Below are 16810 nucleotides of genomic sequence, written 5' to 3'. Positions count from 1 at the left end.
TACTTTGTGACCCCATTTGCAAATGTTCATAATCCTATAAAAGAGATATATAATGAGGTTCTTAAAAACCCTTGAACATTGATTCAAGTACTTTAGGATCCAAAAAATCGTATTCATATTCATGCATAATAAAACAAGAGCTTTTATATTAAAACTGGTAACCTGCCATGGCTTCTGGGCATTTTGCTTTTTAATTCGCTCAGCCTTAAGTCTGATGTTAGATTCTTTTTGCAGCCAAATCTCCCAGCTAGATTACCAGGGAGTTCAGGATTACACTTTCAATGCCAAATACACATGTACTGGAAAAGAACTAGATAAATGGATGACTAGGAAACACAGCAGATTCAGGTATGTTTTTTTCTATATTTTGTCATTTAAAAACAAACAAACAAACAAAAAAAAACAATAATGACCTGCCTTATTGTTAACATTTAGTCATATTTTTTCAAGTCTAAAATAGGAAACAGTAAATTGTTTCTGATGTCATGTTTTGATAACATTTGAATTTTAATGGTATGCAGTAAAATAACGAAAATACAAAATACATAAGATTACAGCTGATTAAATGTGCCAGACTAGAACTGCAGTTGGTGCATAATTACTTTCTAAACACCATACACAACACAGAGTATCATTAAAAAGTATTATTTGTAGCAGCTGTAATATTTAGCACCTCTTTTGTTGTTTGATTTGTCTGGTAATACTGCTTTAATACTTTCTTAGTATTTATCCAAATTAACATAATGTTTAATCACCTGCTTTTGGGGAATGAAATAATTGTAGCCCTATTGAAAAATTCCTTTCTCTTTCTAGGGGATGTTTCTCTTGGCACTTTCTTGCAAAGCCTAAGAGTGCTTCCAATGATAAACTCCACCATACAGCCTGTTTTAGGGGGGAGCAGTGTATTTTCCAAATCTATGGATTCATATTTCAACCTGGCTAATCTAGGTAGTAAGTGCAAGTTACAAAGTCATGTAAAGGTTCTTTAGAGGCAGATGTAAAGCAGCTTGATAGTATCGGTCCAATTGTTCTTGAATAGGTGTCCACATCACAGAAAAGCCTATCATGACTGGCACTAATTGGCAGCCTTGTTGGCAGATTCTGGATTACGGTCCAAGGACTGATTGGATAGAGAGGATGAACTAATGCATCCACCCACGTTCAGAGGTAGCTGGTTCTTGTCAGCATTGACAGATTGGGGTGGGGTATGAGCCTTGGCAAATCCTTTCTTTTGGTTCTTTTCCTTCATCCTTTCTGTAGTTTTTGTTTTCTAGAGTTACAGAGTGATACTTCTCAGAGAAACAAAAACTACTTCAAAATTGAATGAAGAGAAATCAAGTTGATACTATTCCTGAAATTTCATACAATAAAATGTTAGTGGAAGAGATGAGGCATTTTTTTCTCAGTCATATCTGGAGAGCTGCTATTTTGACTCCTACCAGAAGAGAAGACTATCCAAATGTTTCTCAGCAGGAAAGGCGAGTTTAGTGGGGTGAAGTGGTGACAAATTGTCTTACAAGGGGAGTGGAATATGCTTTGCAGGGAAAGAACCAAGATGCCATTCTGCCTTTCTTTTTCTCATGTCTTGGCATGTTCTCTAAAAGTAGAGACTCTGCCTGATTTTTAGAAGATTTTTGGCTATTGCATTTCTTTGCCTGTATGTGCAGATTCAGACAGCCTCAGGCTGTTGTTGTCCAAATCTGTATTTTAATAAGCAGCTGGTTTTGGTTATTGTGTTTGTATTTGAAGCAGTGTTTTTTTGTCTGTGTTTGTGCGTGTTATACATTGTTTGCTTTGTTGTGGGGATAAAAAAAATGTGAATGAAAAATAATCCGTTTTGTTCAAATGGAGCATGTTACAAACTTCTGAATCTGCTCATGGATGTTCATCTTGCAGATCTGGCATATCAGCAGAAGCTCCTGTACACAATTCCTTACTTTTACTCTTAGGACTTCTGGCTCTCACATTGAACATTAATTTAAAACTAATTAAAAAGATGAAAATACTTGTGATCATTTATCCTTTTAATTAAATTAGAAGACTTGAGGGAATGTTTGTGGTCATTCCTGACCACTCACGCATTTCAATTATAAATTAATGGGAAAAATGTTCCCAGAGTCATTTGCAACTAGTCCCGTGAGTCACGTTGCTCACTGTTTTTTCAGTAAACTTCAGTGAATAGGGGCTGGGTTAATCTGATAGACAAATATTACATTAGACTGCAATTTTTATGGAAAATACATTCTTCTCCAAATACCAAAAATTACTTCAAACGTCAAAACATGTAGCAGTCTTTATACTGATTTATGTGCTAAAGACCTTCATCATGAATCTTGGTGTGTAGACCTCTGCTCACTAAGACATTAATAAACTTTCCCCATGCATGTTATAAAGCCAAAAGTAAAAAAAAAATATGAATGTTTTCCTGGTAGCATGGTGCAGAAGTTTATGCATGAAGACTCTATAGTTGAATGATTTAAGATTTTTCATTTCCAATTTGGTCAACCCCTATTTAGCAACTTAGCAGTAAATCTTGATATTGACTTGCTGATATTAAGTAGAGAGTTTCACAACATTTGAATTATGCCTGTTAAAATTGCTTTTTTGCTGTTCCTTGAAAATGTGATGGTGGTGACCTGGTCACTGCACATACTGTATGGTGAACAAAATTAAAAGAAAAACTTGGTGAATAATTGTCCTAAATGTGGACTCTGGAGGAAATAGTGAATATATGGGGCAGAGTAAATATTTGTTTGAATGTGGGAATTTTTGTTTGATGCTTACTTTTCTCTTATGTCATATGAAATACTCCCTCAATGACAAAAGAGTAGATTGATAAATATTATAACATGTCAGGCAAAAGAATCACCCTTATAAAGAGAGGCCCTTATCACCCAGAAAGGTTGGAGTTCTTAGGTTTTTTTTTTTTTTTTTTTTTTTTTTTTCCCTCACTCTAAAAGTCTTAGTTTGTACTCATGTACTCATGTATTCATCTTAAATTAGGAATTTACCTTTTGTGGTAAGTGGTGCCATAATCTTAGACAATGGTCCAAGAAGCTGCTGAAGAAATGCACAAGGGATAACTATGAACTTGTGTTTGTTGAAGACTTAAAGCTCTCTCTCCCTGCAATGCCATTCTTATCACAGGAGGGAGGAGGCAGTAGGAAGATACAGACTACACTTGGGAACGCAACAGTAATAGAATCAGCATCTGTGGAGTGCATATGGTAATGTGCTTATTTCTGATGTACAGTCCTTTCCCAAGTTCTAGTTGGGACAATGAGACTGCAACAAAGGAGTAGGGATCACTGCCACAGTTGTCTCCAGAATCTTTAATCATGTCCAGGAAGGCATTTTTCTTGATCATGCGGGAAGTTGCCTTGTTCATTTGAGGTTAAAGTTGTTATGAGTTGGTTCACTTTAACAACATTAGATTATGAAAACATTACACATTTACATGGAATAAGACAAACTCTGCTGTCCTGTGCTTTCTTGCCACTTAAACTGAATTGCTAATGCTCCCTGCTAAGAAGTAAAACTAGACTGAAAATCAAATATTTTTAGTGCTAATTTATGGCATGTTTGCAGAAGACACTTCTGTAAGGAGTTCAACATTTTACGGGGCAAAAAAGAGGATAGAAAGAAAAAGTAGCCAATCTTCACCTGTTTGTGCTGAATGTGCACCTGACACCTGATTCTGTTGGTAACACTTCATACAAACATGAGTTGTTAAAGTCTGAACCTGTTTAGGAGAAAACAAACAGAAGAATGTAAATAAAAATAGTAGACAGATTTCTCCCTCTCTTGATGATGATGTGTAATTTACACGTTAAAGAAAAATATCTGTATTAGGCAAAACCTTGTAGGTAAAAAATGTCTAAAGCTAAAGCAATAACAAAGGCAGAAGTCATCTGGAGGATGTGAACACAGGGAATCGTATCTTCCACAAGATGGAGCTGTGTGATTTCTGCTGTTGGAAGCAAGTCAGCCTATTAGTAAACGATTCTTTGATTACTGTACAAGGACAGAAGAATCACAGTGATCTATCATTGCTTTCTTACTCTGATGCTAATAAACTGCTGCACTTTAACTCAAGATGGTCATTTGGGAGCTAAAAATACAGAATTTAACATGAAGGCCTCTGAATCTCAAAGAAAAACTATGTTTAGAAAAAGAAATCCATTACCTTTCTCTTTGAAGATCACAGTGATTTGCCTGGTGTGTGGTGTCCTATCAGCTCTCCTTTATTTACTCACTTTGATGATGACTGCAGTGCAGATTTCTTTGGAATGATTTCTTATTTTTTATGCTCTGTAACATCTGGATGAGGGAGGGATATGGTTGGTTAAATGATAATTCGAACAGGTATTCTCAGTAGCAGTGATGGACCTCCAGTTTTGGAGTGTTTATTAGATCTGAGCAGATGTAAGTATGGTAATTCATCAGCAGAATGGAATACTGGCTTTGAAAGCAGTAACTGGAAAAGATCAAGGAGTCATAATAGAAAAATAATAGAACTTGAGTGCTTGGTGCAATCAATGCCTTTGCATAAGAAAGTAATACGATGTTTTCCTGAATAAGCAAGGAAAGCAATAGAAGTAAGGAGAAGGGACTGTTTTATTTTATTTGTTTTTTTTTTTTCTTCTTTACATGGCATTGGTCAGCCTGCCAGAGGAGACTAGAAAGAAATGGTGAATTGAAACTTTCAGAGCTGGGGTTTGACATCAGCAGAACAGAACAGAAGCAAAAAGCAGGGAACGCTAGGATTCTCTCAGCTCAATGTGGACCAAAGATCATGCAGACAATGGCCTGAAGGTAAGAGTACTTCCACAGCATACCAAGAATCTCTTCTTTAAAGGTTCAGTTATTGAGGTGTATGGGCTATGCCAACTGTGTAATTACTGATCAAGCAGGCGTAGAGCCAGCTAAAAAGGGCACGATTACACCAGGCCTCCTGGGTCAAGTGGTGGTTGTGCAAAGAGATTCAAGAGCACTCAGGGATACTGGCCCACTTGAATTAACACTGGCACTGCTGTTTTGTTTGCAACATTGTTAAATCACAGCAAGTCTGACATTTGCTGAGTTTTCCTGTGTTTTATTGTTTTGGATTATAGTGAGTTAATGATTACAAACACTTTGCAAACTTTAAAAAATGATCCTATTACAGCTGATAAATGTAAGCCTGGTTTCCAATATGTGCACTCAAGCTACAGTTCCATTTTCCATTCACCTTTCATTGTTAAAATCTAGCTTCTACACTGATTCCCAAATGCACGTCCAAACTACTCCTGTGATCCCTTGATTGTGGCTAGGTAAGAAGCAGAAGACCTGTGACTGCATCTGAATTACATGTAAGCGGATTGTGGGGCTGATACATACACAGTGATCGGCTTGCTGGTATGTCAAGCATAACAGATAATTGCTGAGCTTACACAGCAATATTTTCCTCACTGGGAAGACTCATGTCAGTCTTTGTCTCCTACTCAGCTGTCAGTTCTCATGGAAACTTGTTGGAACTTGATATCTTTGAGACCAGGTCTTTTTGTCAGATTTGATCAAAATTAGCCAATTCATTCAAAAGTTAGGAGGGAGGGGATGAGAAATGACAGGTTGGTGTTACATCTGTGTAATTTATTTCCTTACAAAACTGGCATAGAAATCAAAGTATTCTAATTTTCAAAACAGGCAATCAGAATTCAGTAGCATGCATACAACTGAAGCTTCTAGAAATTCGGATAATTTATGAGCACAATATACTATGTGGTAAATCATAATGCTGAGTGTCATCGATTTGAATTTATGTACATATCTTTGAGTTTATGGATATGTATCTCCTGTCACCTGATCACATTCACTATAGAGAACCTCCCAGAGGATAAAAAGTAGATTGTCTAACAGTCTTCCTTTCAGGCTGTTTATCTAACACAGGCCGATTTGGGGAAAAAAAAAAAAAAAAAAAAAAAAAAAAATCCAGTCATGACAACAATGACAACAGTGGAGTGTTGAATTGTAACCTACTTTTTTGGGGTGAAAAATATTTTAGCCAAAGAGGAAAGCTGAAGGAAATAGTTGATAGCAGAAGACAACTATGTTTCCATATCTTCTTAAGCTCTAATAGGCTTTTTGTTGTAGTGTACTGACCCGCTTCATACTTTTAAAATGTAATTAAAGAAAGATGCTGCTTTTATGAATATTAGGTGGACAAAGGAAACCACATAGTTACTGAATTGTCAGTGGGTGGATTAAAATTCTCTTGCAGAGTTTCTGTTCCTTGGTTATGTGTTTCTGAAGACAAGGAAAGTAAATGACTTTTAAAGAAGTTAAAATATTGCTGGCACTATGTAAGTAATAATGAAACAATGTATCCCAAATCAATACATTTTTTATTTTATGTGAGATAAAATAAACCACACAGGTATTTTTTTTCCCCTACTTTACTTTTTTCTACATTTGCCATAAGACTTTTGAGCTGTGCCAGTCTTCAGTAAGAATATTCTTACATTTGAAAAAAGCAAGAGAAATGATGCTGTGGTACAAAAAAGAGATTTTGGCTTTGCACAATATTCCAGCTAGATAGATTTTTTTACCTTCACAGTATCTGTTGAGAAAGATATGATTATGTATATTCTGTTACTAAATCATATTTATGGAAGAATGGGAACTCTATAATATGATTCTCCCCCTCCCTCTACAGGTAAAAAATGTAAGAACCTGCTTAGTTGAGAGATACTTAAAAGATTTTCAGAAATGAATAATCCACATCCATAATGTCACTTGAATTGCATCCCCTGAGGGAAAGCATGAAAAGAAAAAGGCAGGCATTACTAGTCAAGCTTTACTTTTGCACCACCAATAAACAACATTTTAAGTGAAACACAAAAGCAGTTAAATGTGTGAAATTCATAATATGAAAAGGAGGCATGTAATAACAGGGAGAGCTTCTGAAGTAACTTAAAGAACCAAACGAAGGTGCTTTATTTGCAGGTAAGTATAGTGCAGCCTACACACTTCAATCAAGCCAGCAGTAGGCTTTTTAATAAGTGATAATAAAGTGTGAAAGGTGGTTTTCTGAGAAGGATGGAAAGATGCATGTACTTATTGCATGTAATTATGTATCCAGTAAACAAACACCAAAATAGCTGCTCCATGTTGCCTTGCACTGTGGCACCCAAACAGCAGAGAAAGTATCCATGGGCTTAACTGAAGCTGAGTTTGCAGTTTTGATCTGGTGAGTTCATGGGGCAGGAAAGGTCAAAAATGATAATCAGGCTAGAAAAAACATACATGTATGTTTTACAGGTAACATACATGTACTGCTTTACAGGTATCCTGCCAATTAGCAGGCTGTATAATTAAAAGATGATGAAATACTTAAACGGTGTTTATTGGAACATAACAGTTTATTTAAGTAGAATGACACAGCTATCTTGTTCACTTGTAGATACAATTTGAAGTCCATTTTATCTTGGCACTCAGATATGGAATTTCTATACTTTTGGGGTTTGTTATCTGGAAATTGGAGTACTTTCTGATAAATTTCATAATTAAGAAAATACCAACTGCTTTTTCCCGTAATTAAATCACTTTGCAACTTGTTTCAGCAGCAACAGAATTTCAATCTGCTGTTAACTATCCAGCAAGCTCACTATACGTGCTTATGTGGGATTAAATTTCAATTTCCCTGGCCTATTTGAACTTGTTCACATATTGATTATTCTTGAAAAACATTGAAATAAAAACAAGTAAAGAACTCTTCTTGTGAATGTAGTTAAAGTGCAATTATTCTATATAAAGGCAAGCCAAGATGAAAAGTACACCCAATCAATTTAAGACAAGCCTGATATGTCAGGGAGCAAATTTGTTGTGCATATAGCCTCCACTTAAAAAGGTAACCGAGTAATTCCTGCTGTGCTCTTTGTAGGCTGCCCATGGATGCCTATGGTCGTGTAACACAATCTTTGTATGAAGAAAGGGTACCTCAAACACTTCTATTCCAAAAGTAGCATTACTTTGGAATAAATACTGTGACACAAAGAGAGTTGGTGATTTTTAAAGTCACCCCTAACAGAACTTTTAGAAAGCTTTTGTCTGAAGTATGCATCTAGTTATTTTATTCAGTGTCTTTTTTTATTTGGAGAAGCAACACGCTGGATTGACAACATCCTGCCCAGTGGGTATTGAGGTCTAATAACTACTCATATGACTTGTAATGAGAACTTCTGGGCTGGTTTAAATACTAAAGGGAGAATGAAGAATAGAGAAAGAATAAAACAGCACAATTTTAATTGTCAAATGTATGTTGGAGCCCTTGATTTATCTGTTGTCCTTCAGCAGGAGGAATTTTGCTCAGGACTACTTTTTCAGTTATATTGACCCCACAGGAATGGACTTTGCAGGCTAATGGATAATAAGTCTTTTTAGGATCTCTCCTTTCTTTCTCTCTCTTTTTTTTTTTTTTTTAAATTTAATTTTATATTATTATTATTATTATTATTACTATTATATGTTTGCCAATGTGAACTCGGAGCTCCTCTTCTGCTGGCTGAGGCTTAGAAGTTAGCTTTGTCCCCCTGGCATGTTCTTTTGTTTCCTAGAATTTACTCTCCTTATACACTTAATAGGAACTGTTTAGAAGCCATATAGTGTACAAAATCCATCTTCTTCCCCAAAACATAGCTGTAAAATACGTATTGCCATACAATGGATACTCAATCAACTCAGTACTTGAGCCATGATGTGCCCCAGATGATGTGCAAATACAATGAAGGTGTAATGAGATGTCAGCTGGAAATGGAGCGTCCTGGCTGAGCACCAGGGCCCTGTCTCAGGGCATCAGTGTGGCATTCTGTTAATATTGCAGGCTCATGAATGTTTTAGCTTGAGTAAATGCAAAAATCCTTCAAACTCTGTCTTTTATGTATCCGTCTGGCTGGAAGAATCTGCTGCAGGGTTAGTTAGCTTTCTACTATGATTCATAGATGTGCTTTCTCTCAAGTGTATTCTCTTATACAGGGAATGTTGCAGTGTTCCCCTTTCTTTGAAATGAAATGCTCTTGCCTGTTGTTTCGAGTGCTGGAATTTATATTTTGAAAAGTGTAATTAATTGTCATCAAAAGAATATATGCCTTTTTTTGAGGGGTGATTCCTGCTCAGCAGTACCTGTTTGCCTGTTCACTCAGCATGAATTAATTGGATCTTTATCTTCTCTCCTTCCTTTCTGTATTTTGCCTTCCTTTTTGTGGAAAGGCAAAAGCTTAGCCTTAAAGATCCAGCTGGAAACTCTCCCTGCATGTAGAAAAATGATAGCGGTTTGGTGTAGAACGGGAGGGCCAGTATAAGGGAAATTTATGATAAAAAGTACTTTACTCAGATATATTTTTACTGAATAACAGAACAGGTTTAGAAAAGAAAGAAAAAAAAAAAAAAAGAAAAAAGGAAATTCGCAGGCTGTCTCTTGAATATTTTTGTAAGTTCTTTTGTGACCTATTAGGTGTGCCTTTTTTAAAAAAAAAAAAACAAAGTGACAATAGCACAAGAAACATATGACGATGTTTCGGACAAGAAACATTATTTCAATCCAGATTATTACTATTTCTGGATCCAAATTACTTCAAACCCATCGTGTTTGATTAAGTACTTGTTTACATTACCAGGTAGCAGACATTAGCTGCCGTCCATATGAAGTTTAGCCTTAGCTCATGGGCAAAGGGAATGGAATTACCGCTTTAAGGAGATTCTCCTTGCTTTCAGGACACAGCACTGCAGGGATACCAGCTTTTCAGGAAAGAAGAGCAAGAAGCTGAGCAGAGCCAGGTGAGGGTTTATTAGGAGAAAGTGGAATCCTGAGCTCTCTGAACATATGGCTGAAACTGCTTTTATGAGATGGGGGAAAATAAGACAGTTAATGAAATAGTAATTTGGGAGATCTGAGTATACTCCATTAAAGAATGATGGCACCCTGATAAGTGGATGGTCTTCTCGTGTTTATGAATTTTAGTGTAGACGAGAAAATAAAGTGGTGCCTTTTTACTCAAGTTAGAGAATCTCCTGGGATGTAAAAATACCCATGTAGTGTACCAGTAGTATTGAAGTGATGCTAGGCAGTGACAAGATCAAAATTTCATTGTTTTCAAGTTTCTTGGTAGGAACTTTAGTTGAATAACAGAGCTTTTTTATTTGTTTTTCTTTTTTTTTTCTATTTTTTTTCTTTTTTTTAGAAAATGTTTGCAAGCCTTTCTCAATTTTTACATATGAATAAATGTTTTAAATACAGACCTGAGGGAAAATATTAGGAGACTAATGTAACCTCTGAGTTTGAGTTTAGTACACAGAAGGAAGAAAGTACAGGTGAGTAAGTATATGGCAGATAGTCAGCAGAAATATGTACAAAGACAAAATAAACATTAACACTATGCTGGTCAGTATTCAAATACATGAGCAGAATGACTGCCTCCTCACCTGCTAAGTAATCTTGTATGGCAAGTCAGGAATAACACAAACACCTGAAATGTGAGCAGTAGAGCCAAAGAGTTTAAAAACTAGTGTACAGCACATAAAAAAAAAAATAAATAAATCTTAGAGGGATAACATTAAAATTAATGATGCCATGGACTGTAAAGAAAAATTTATGGGTATTGTAGATGAAAGAGAAGCCTTTGGGGGAAGGACATAAAAGACATTACACTAAATAATGTTGGAAGCAATTGTAGCATAATTAAATAACATTTGGGTATTTCCAATGTATAGTTTAAAGGAGAAGTGATACAGACATAGAAGGAGAAAAATACAGACAGCCCAGATATCCCTGGTAAGGTTAGTTGTCTCATTCCTTCCCTGGACAGATATAATCCTTTGACCATAAAATATTGGGATTAAGTGAAAATATTAAGCAAAAACAAGTTGCTAAGTTTTGGGGTTTGGCATTCCCACATACATCTCTTTTTGCTGTAGTCAACCTTACTGTCCAGTCATTTGCTGTTTTGACTGCTGTAACTGTACAGCTCTTTATACAAATTTTTTTGGGCAGCTGCTCTGAACAATCTAACTCAGGTGTAATATCCATTTACTTGCAGTAATAACGACTTTTGAGCCAATAATAAGAAAAAATAGTCTGGAAGAAGTCCCCTTTCTTGTACGTTATTGATAGGTTTCTGTTACACTTATGTTCTGGATATACCACAGATATCAGCTATAGGTGGGGGACCTCCCTTTTTCCTGCAGGCATATACACACCTTCCTGTTCTGGATTAGATGAATCTCTCAAGGACACCAACAAACTTCTCTTTATGAACTTTGCAGAATAAATGCACTATATGTTTCACTACTAACTGTAAAATATTTCACTGGAGACTTCCACAGCTTCTTGAGACTGGAAGTTTCATGGTTCTACTTAGTACAGCAAAAGCTTGCTAAATTACAGATATGACGTGCCTTCAGATAGGGGTTATGGCTTGAGTCACACATGAGATGAATGTAGTTTTGTATTTTTCATGAAATTTCACTCTTTTTTGTTTGGTTGGTTGTTTTTTTTGTTTGTTTGTTTTCAGCATAAGAGTTGCTTTTCCAGTTAAACATTTCTTTTGTATATGTGCAAACAGTTGTAAGGCCTGTATTTCTGAAACCAGTGGGCCTCTTTAAACAAACCTTTATTTAAGCTGCTGGTGATATGAGAAAGTATAATTATAGCAGCAGTTTCTAATTCTGCTACACATAAAATAAAAGTTTGTTCTGTGATAAACTCTCGAAAAAGTATGTAGTGCTATAAATGAAACAGTTTTAAGAACTAGGTACAAAAAAAAGTTGTGTTTAGAATGAAAAAGAGAGTTTAATAGTATGTTCTGTTATTCTGGTATAACTTGAAGAGATAAAAATGACTTAAAAGTTCTGCAGTTTGCATTGTCTCATTTTCTAATCCTTTCAAAAGAAAAAAAATGAAGAAAACAAACAAATCCAAAAGGCATGCATCTACAATTCCTTTTTGTGTGCTTCTGTATAGAATACATATACATGTTTTAAATTTCTCCATGTTCTTGTCCTTCCATATAGAAATGATGAATATGCACTTAAGTATTGTTCTCCTTCTCCTTTAAGTGGTGATGACATGCTGATACTCTTCCCAATGTTTTTCTCAGGCAGATACAATAGACAGTGTTGTATTTCAGCTGTAATCTAACAAGCTTAATTGAAATTGCTGACTATAGGAGTCCTTTATTCTGTATCAATGTGTGAACTGAAAACCAAACAGTTTGTACTAAGGAACTGGCTTCATACTGTGTGAATATAGTGTGGCTCTCCTTGTATGGCTTAACACTGGCATTGTCAATGGTCTTGGCGCATAAACATGTAACTGATGCATTTAAAGAAAACATGAAATAAGATGCATGGAATGCTTTCCACATTTTTCACTACTTAGTTTTCTAACAAAGATCTTTTGTCAATGTGTCTACACATGTAAACCAGCTGAAATGTTACGTGTGCATGTATATATAGACACTAATGAGCACAGGTATGAGCAAATATAAATATGTATGTATGTGTTTTAAGATTACTTCCTCTTCTGTAGAAGCAGATATTTTTCTGCAGAGGATGATTAGCTTCTGGCTTGTAGGATCTGTTTTGTTTGTTTGTTTGTTTGTTTGTTTCCTCCTTTTTCCTTTGTTGAAGTCTTTATGTCAGTTTTACAAGCTTAGATACCAACCTTTTCTTAGCTGTGTTGGTAAGTGGTGAAGGATGGTCTCTGGTGTATAATGAAGTTCTGCAGTGAGTAAATTTAAGTTTAAATTCCAGCACATGTTCCCTGAAAAACTATGTCTGCAGATCAGCCACTTTTGTTAATAACTTTGTGATCCCCTTAGAAAGAAGAGAGATCACAGTATATTACAGAAATATTTTTTTTTTTCAGCTAATCTGAGTGTTTCATAAGCCTGAACCCAAAACAAGTTCAGAGAATGATGCCTACATCCTCCATCTACAGTTGACTACAAACCGGTATGGAGTTATGCATCTACACTCAGACTTGGCCAGATACAAGTCTGCTGCAGCCAGAAAGCAGACATGGGTCACTGGCCTGTCCTGCTCTTCTGGGTGCTCATAGGGCTGCTGTGGTCCCCGTTAGCTGCTGGCTTGCCGCCGGGTGGAGTGTCTTGCTCTTGCTGCTCCCTTGCACTGCAGCCACAACAGCTTCTGATCTGAAGGGTACTTGGACTGATGGAGTTGGTGCCTGGCAGACTGCATCTGGAGATACGTAAGCATGCCATTTCCGTGCAGGTTTTTTCTTGGATCTGAACATGTGCAGGGAATTGTGAGTGTTAAATACTTTTATGATGGAAACTGCGGGAAGAGCAGATAGTAAGTAGATGATTAATAATACTCTTAGAGTGTATAAACAATTAGGTCTGTATAAATTTAAAAAAGTCGTTCTGGGTACCAGTACAGGAGTGGGTTTCCTTGGTCAATACTAGAAAAATCTGTCATGTCATCCAACCTCACTTGAACAGCTTCTGTAATCAGGTACGGTGTGTGGACCTGCATGTCAAAATCTGCCTCTCACAGGCAACCTTTCTTTTCTTGAATAATCCAGCTATATACCTCTTCTTGTCCACCCCTAGTCCACTGGACTAAATGAGCCTGAAAAGAACCAACAACCCTAAGAAGTTAATAGAAACTGCAAAAGCACGAGTGAGCTGAAAGGAGGATGACACACCAGGTAGGGGATGGAATAGGAGCTGAGGAATGTTACAAGCCAGTTTGCAGCATACAGTGATTCTGAAATGGATACATAGGAATGTCCTTTGGTAAAATGTACATACAATATTCATGTGAAGAAGAAGGCAATGAACTCATTCCATATCCTCTGGGAACAGGACTAAAAATCTCTCAGGAAGGGTTTAGGTAGTGTTATCTCTTAGGTATGGCTGGTGCCATGCAGGACTGGGGGACAGACTCTTTGTAGTGGTACAGTTAAAAAGGAAAGAACTGCATATAAACATTAAATCTGAGCACGTATGTAATAAGTAGAAATGAAGTAAAAGAATAATAATACGAATCTCTATGTTTTTATTGCATGAAAGGATTTTCTTGTTATTAGTGCTGCATAAGTTTTTTTCTTATTATTTTTTTTTCTGAAATGAGTACAATGAATTTATGTGGACAGACAGTTTCAGACATTGAGTGGCTTGTGTGTGTGAACCAAGCACAAGTATCTATAATAATAATAATAATAATAATTAAAAAAAAAAAAACACACACAAAGAAACTATTTAAAGACTGGTTAAAAAGGAGGTGCTTTTGCAGCTGAATGCATTTTCTGATGTCTTCAACTGATGTAAGGAGGAAGGTGCCATCCATATTTATGCTTCATTAAATAAGCATAAGTAGACCTGAAAAATAAAAAGGAAAACTGCAACTTTCTTCCTTGTCAGCATGAAGGAACTTGTCAGTGAGAGATGCACTATTTAAACTTTGCCAGCCCAAAATGTGGAACAGAAACAAAACATAAAAGCTTATATAAAACATACAAAAATAAAGTATATTTCCCAGATTCCAAAAGAAAGAAATTGCAATTATTCAAAGTCAACAAACACCAAAAGCTTTTCTATGTGGTTCAAAATTCTGACATGAAAAATAAAATCAACACCTTGAGACTGATTTGGTATCTTCAATATTTCAGAAAATTGAATTAATTATTTCTTCTTTTCTGAAAGTGGGAAGCTTTTATTTTTTTTTTATAATGACGGTTCTAGAAGTTCTGCTTTTGTCAGCTTTGCAAATATTGTTGCTAAAAATGTTTGCAACTACCCCGAACATGATTATATCGTAAATATATATATATATTTTTCTGATTCCATCATGCATGTTTTGGTGTGATTTTATCATCAGTTCCATAACTGTGATGAAACTTCATGGTTTCTTTGATCTCCTAAGGTTTTAGGTGGTAGAGGCATTTTGTTTTTGTGTTGAAAAATAGCATTTTCTTGGTAGATATAGACAAACTTCAATGATGGTCAATATTAATGTTAAAATATCACAGAAGAGATTTAGCTTTAGTATTCATTAATGATTTTTTTCTAACTTCAGCAGCATTATGCCTTTCCCTTTAGTGCTGGAGTCCTGCTGCACGTTAACAGGGTTTGACCAGAGTTCTATAAAACAATTTTTCTGCAGTGGCAGTGGTATGTGTGCTTAGTGAATATCAATAGAATTGTAATACATAGCAGCAACTGATGGTGCTAACCCCTTAGCTCTTTCAACACAGGCTTTGTATTTTGTTCCTGCTGTCAGTATTCTAGGTCTCCTAAATTTCCTTTAGTGTAATTTTTCTTCAGAAGTTCTATTGGCACTGTTTATCTTTTAATTTTTCAGCTGAATGAATGTCAAGCTATCTTCTTTCATATCCGTGTGCCATTTGGTTTGGAAAGTTCATCTCTCAAGCACCTAGATTGGTTACAGGTTCTTCTCTGTTAAGAGAAGTTTGCAGTTAGCTGTTTCTCAGCTTACCCTTTCCTTACTATGATTTAGAACTTCTCACTCAGGTCTCTGCGGATTATCAAAATGGCAACTAATGGAAGAGGCAAACCTAATAAACAGGATTTTCAACCCTTAAGTGTTATAATACCTTGTTGTATTGTGGGGTAGTAGCTGCTTTAAAATATGTAACGTTCAGAACAAAAGATGAATTTGCTCAAGAACTGAAATATATATGAATGTGTTTGAACTTTGGGGTTAACTGCAGTGTGGTTTGGTGTGGAAATTCCTTTTGTATTCAGTATTCTGGTGATGGTTACTTGGAAATTCAGAAAATGCTTATAGTTGTAACAAGTTTTAAAATAAAATTGTGGGTTACTGCCACATGCTGATGTTGTTCAGTATATTGAAGATGATGAAAAGGCAGGACAATATATCAGGAAGGAGTCTCCTCTGGTTTAATCAAATAAGCTATTGTCATATAATCCATTACTGATTGTTGCAGTTCAGGTACCACCACTTCCTTTTGTCTTAGGCTGGAGCTGTATTGAATTAAACTGCTACTAAACATACCTCAACTCCAGTCACATAAAATGGCTTCAACCATTCCTTCTTATATGTGTTGCTATATTAAGTGTCTCAAAATTTCTTACTTATAGGGTTGAATTAACTATTCAGAGAAAATTAATGTAGGTACATGCAGAAGAACGCCCTGTAAGTAAATGTTAAAAAGTGTTCTTTAAAAATCACCATATAGGGATTTTTTTTTTCTCTGTTTGGACATATTCTTTCTGTTGCACTTGATAGAAGTCCCTCTTGCAGACCATCACCACCATCATATTATCCTGCTGTTGGAAAAAGCTAAACAAGAGGTAACATCATATATTTTCTTTGCTCATTATATATACTTTTAGTTGATGTAGTCTAAGGTGTGTATTTGTGTGTGCTTGCATATCAGTTACTCTACTTTTTACATAATTCACCTAGGGTGTCTTACTTACTGCAAAGTAATCTATTACCCCAGTGGTTTTTAGCTTCTCCTGGTATCTACATTCTGTATGTATCCTTGACAACTGATTTTAGGACAAGCTAACTTTTTTTTTTAAAAAAACTGCCTATTAATTTTTTATTTTTTAATTTTATTTTTCAAGAACAGTATGAATGCATTTTGAACATCAGAATGGAGATACATTAATAGCTCCAGTGCTACGACATACATTCAGGAAGAGAAGGTTTAAAGTAATGCATCTATTAAGAGCTGTTGGAAATAGCTCTTATCCAGAGCAGTCTGATCAGTGTCCACCAGAGCTTTTGAGCATGGTTGGTCTACAGACAGTTTAACAGCCCT

General features: G+C 35.8%; 1 long non-coding RNA gene across 1 annotated transcript in view; it reads left to right on the top strand.

The window, feature by feature from the left end:
• LOC118174306 overlaps positions 1-16810 on the top strand; it is a 160164-nt gene that overhangs the window by 13255 nt on the left and 130099 nt on the right. Inside the window, exons 2-4 of the long non-coding RNA XR_004754607.1 lie at positions 235-348; positions 4665-4815; positions 5686-5763. This is a non-coding gene — a long non-coding RNA (uncharacterized LOC118174306). The remainder of the gene's footprint in view (positions 1-234; positions 349-4664; positions 4816-5685; positions 5764-16810) is intronic.

The sequence above is a fragment of the Oxyura jamaicensis genome, chromosome 14 (genome assembly GCF_011077185.1).
Source record: "Oxyura jamaicensis isolate SHBP4307 breed ruddy duck chromosome 14, BPBGC_Ojam_1.0, whole genome shotgun sequence".
Taxonomy (NCBI): domain Eukaryota; kingdom Metazoa; phylum Chordata; class Aves; order Anseriformes; family Anatidae; genus Oxyura; species Oxyura jamaicensis.
This window is presented reverse-complemented; position numbering and strand designations above follow the sequence as displayed.